Source organism: Egretta garzetta, unplaced genomic scaffold, assembly GCF_000687185.1.
Source record: "Egretta garzetta isolate BGI_Z169 unplaced genomic scaffold, ASM68718v1 scaffold70, whole genome shotgun sequence".
Lineage (NCBI taxonomy): Eukaryota > Metazoa > Chordata > Aves > Pelecaniformes > Ardeidae > Egretta > Egretta garzetta.
This window is the reverse complement of record NW_009258539.1, coordinates 784264-787935: the sequence shown is the minus strand read 5'-3', so window position 1 is coordinate 787935 and position 3672 is coordinate 784264.

Here is a 3672-nt window from a genome sequence, read left to right as displayed (position 1 = left end):
TGGAAAATGAGAATAATTTCCTAAGTTTTGATGCTTTTGTTACATGACTGTCATCTTTCAAATTCAAGAGTTCCATCTAGAGGAATCCTATTTCATGAGCTTAGTTTTGCTAGCCTTTTAATGTGTGTCACGTTCGCTGGCTGAAAATAGATTAATTCATTCTTTTTTTCTCAGTTTTCTTTGCTGAATACCTATGAATTTTGTTATTTTTTTCCTGGCAGTTTTTGAAACAACATTTTAGTGTCAGTATTCCCTGCTTATACTTAAAATCTCGTCTCCATATTTCTGTTTTCCGAGCGTGCTGAAGAGAGAGAGAAATTCTGTTCATGTCTGACTGTCAGTTATGAATTTGTAGCCCAGAAAGTTACAAGATTTTCCCATCAACAGAAATAAAACATATCCTTAAGCAAAAAAATATTTAGAGTAGCTGAACAGACTCTGGCAACAGTGAAACCATGTAATAATATAGAAAATATTGAATGCAGACGTACCCACTGAGAACTAATATTTCTGCAAATAGACATAAATCCTTCTTCAGTTTGTTTTAGGACTCACTGTTTCCAAGTCTTTTTTTCTTAACCTGTAAAGACATCTGGAAAAAAAATCCAGCTGAAATGCAAACAGAAATCTGCTATTATCTTTCGGGGTTAGGAGTTAAATTCATCTTGATTTTTTATCTAATGAACCTTTTAGGCCCTTCTGTGGCTCAGATACTCCCATTTATCTTTTCTAATATTCTTTGTTTGTCAGAAAGAGATAAAATACCTTTGTAATGTTTAATAATGAAGTCTCATATCTAAAACTATACTAGGACGATCTTTGTATTCAGATGTGTGGAATTTGCCTAAGACAGAAGCCAGCTTTCTAGGTGCCAGCGAGATAAGTTTTAGCTCTCAAAAGCATGTTAGCAAAAAGGTGGCATGGAGCAGCTGATGGAAATGAGCTGAAGAAATCCCACTGTTTATGTGGTAAAACTTTAACTTTGCTATTGTAGCTTAACTTGATTAAAACAAAGCAAGACAAAACGCTTTAAGCTTTCCTGTGGCTCTATTTTCCTTAGGAAAATTAACCATACCTTCAAAATTCATACCGATGCTAAGAGTATAACAGCATTCCTACGCTGTATGATCTTTACTGGTGTGGCTGTATTAGCAAAGCCTTCATGCTTAACTTCTGATCATTTTTTAAATAAAACCCTTTGATGCATCCTTAAATAATAACTATAGCAGAGGTGTAGCTTATGTGGGTGCTATACAAAAAAACTGAGGGCAGGGCAGCAAGGCTGAGCTTGTGAAAGCAAATTACCCAGGCTATGTCTGTGTGGCTCAGTAGAAGAAAACCAAGGGGGCATTACAGCTGAGTTATGTGGAATAACCTGAATTTATAATGCTTAGAGCAAGTCCCTTAGTAGCAGATCTGTGTTGGAAAATACCTGATTGGAACAGTCCAAACCAGAGCTTGCAAGGCAATGACCTAAGAGTTACCTAGTCTGAATGATCAGAAGGCCAGGGATTGCACTGGCTCCTTGGTTAGCTTTTACTTGCAAGTAAAGATTTCCTTTTAATGACATGGTTCATACAAAAACCATAAGTACCTTTGAACATACGGCAATGTAAATTCAGCTGAGCTCAATGGGTAAAGTGCATTTCTCCACTTGGTGATATATTTTTTTTCTTTCAAGCTCAAGGTAACGTGAATTAATTTTTACCTAATTACCTAATTTTACCCAATTAATTAGAAGCCAGATCATACTTCTGATTTTCAACCTAAGGCTTACTTCAATTTTGATTATGTTGTAAAAAAAATAGAATTTCTTTACAGTATTGTCTTTAGTTTCTTTTTCTGTCAACATTTTCTGGAATGTTTACATGTCATTATGAAGACAAATTAAGGTCAATTTCATAACCTCAGGCTTAAATTTGTTCGTATTTTTTATGAAGCCACATTTTGGTATGCGATCGCAAGTTAATTTGTCTAATCTGAACCTGGCCACCTCGTTTCTATCAGTGTTGACTTCAGAGTTTATTGTAGTTGTCCTAGATTTCTCCCTCTTCATTTTGTAACTGGCTTTGCAATTAGGTGATGGTAGGAATTCAGCAGAGGCAAAATGTAAGTTTTCATTATTTTTAGTACCTGTAATACTGTGCTTATGAGATGATAACCGCGTGGATGTTTCTGAACAGTTGTATGCAATTAACTGTGGTGAGATGTTTGCTTAGAAGATAAAAATATGGACAGCTTTACGAAGATGCCTAAGGACTGCTGAAACCTTTTGCTCCTCAGAGTGTCCAGAATTGGCTAATTACACAGCCAGGACCAAGAGCTTAGGTTTAGCCACTGAAGTGTCTAAGAGTGGACAAAGTCTTCCTCGGCCTTTTTTGATTTACAGTTCCTTTCAGCTTGCCAGTGTAAAGTGGAGGGAGCCCTTCTACAGTGAATTTCATCCCATGGGCTACAGGATTGTTTTTCTTGGTTACCTTTCAAAACCCCATCAAGAATTATTTCATAGCTGCCTCTGGGTCTGCAGGCCTCAGACTGAAAAACACATCTCTAGGACCAGTGAGGAGAGCTGGTGACTACAACGAGTTTTGACCAGCAGATGATGCATCTTGGGTGGTGAGGTTTCTGAAGTAGACATCTCAGGTATCTCAAGGTAGGTGGAATGGGTATGGGATAAAATAAAGAGGTAGAAAGTTGAAGGAAATGTTCATAATCTTTTGAGCCAATACTGGTGGAAATAGTATCTCTTTAATATTCCACTTGAAAGAGGAGAAACAAACTCTGAAAAAAAGTCATCATCAAGAAAACCTCGGCGTCGGTGGTAATTAATTTTGAAGAATAGGACCTTCCAGTCTTTGCCAGGACCTGATGGTCTGATGCTGTGGCCTTGTAGTTAAATGCTACTCTGTACAATCTGCACTAAAACCCAGGGACTATCTTCTTGTTTGCTCTTCATTGTATTATTGAGGTGGTGAAATTATGGTTCAGTGCCAGCAGGAGGCCAAATTAATGGATATGTCCAAATGTATTCAGAAATAAGTTGCTCAGTGAAGGTCGTCTGTTTATTTGCACATATATTTGGTTTACTCACTAAGCATAATTTCACCTCACAAGTAATAATATTTGCACAGTGTAATTTCCGAAAAGACTGTGATCCATAAAGAACTTCCCAAAGAAGATAACTGTAAAGCAGATTTAATTGCAAGAATTTATTGTTCCTCAAAACAATGAGGCTGTTTATTAAAGGTGAAACAAGTACTAAAAATCCAGGAACCAGGCAGTGCAAAGTCTACAGCACCCTTAGTTTTACCCCCGTGTCCGTACATGCTCACCATCCATCAGCTGAAGTTCCTAACTAGCTGTCAGATGAAATGACACTCCAGAGTGTGTGCATTTGCTTTTTGCATGGTGGTATTTGCACTGAAACTTACTATCCATGGACTGTTAGGTTGTGGTCTGATAGCTCCAACCCAGAGAAGCATTTAAATATACTTTAAGAATAAAGTTAATAATTTAAGTGCTCCCTTGGGACCCAGGCACTGGTCTTTGAATCTCCCCTGCCTGTGACTCCTTATGTAGAAGCCCAATTTTTTTAAGGCAGTAAACAGCTGATTAGTACAAAATGCAAACTGCCTTTGTCTGAACTGTGGAGAAACCCCAGGAAGATGGACT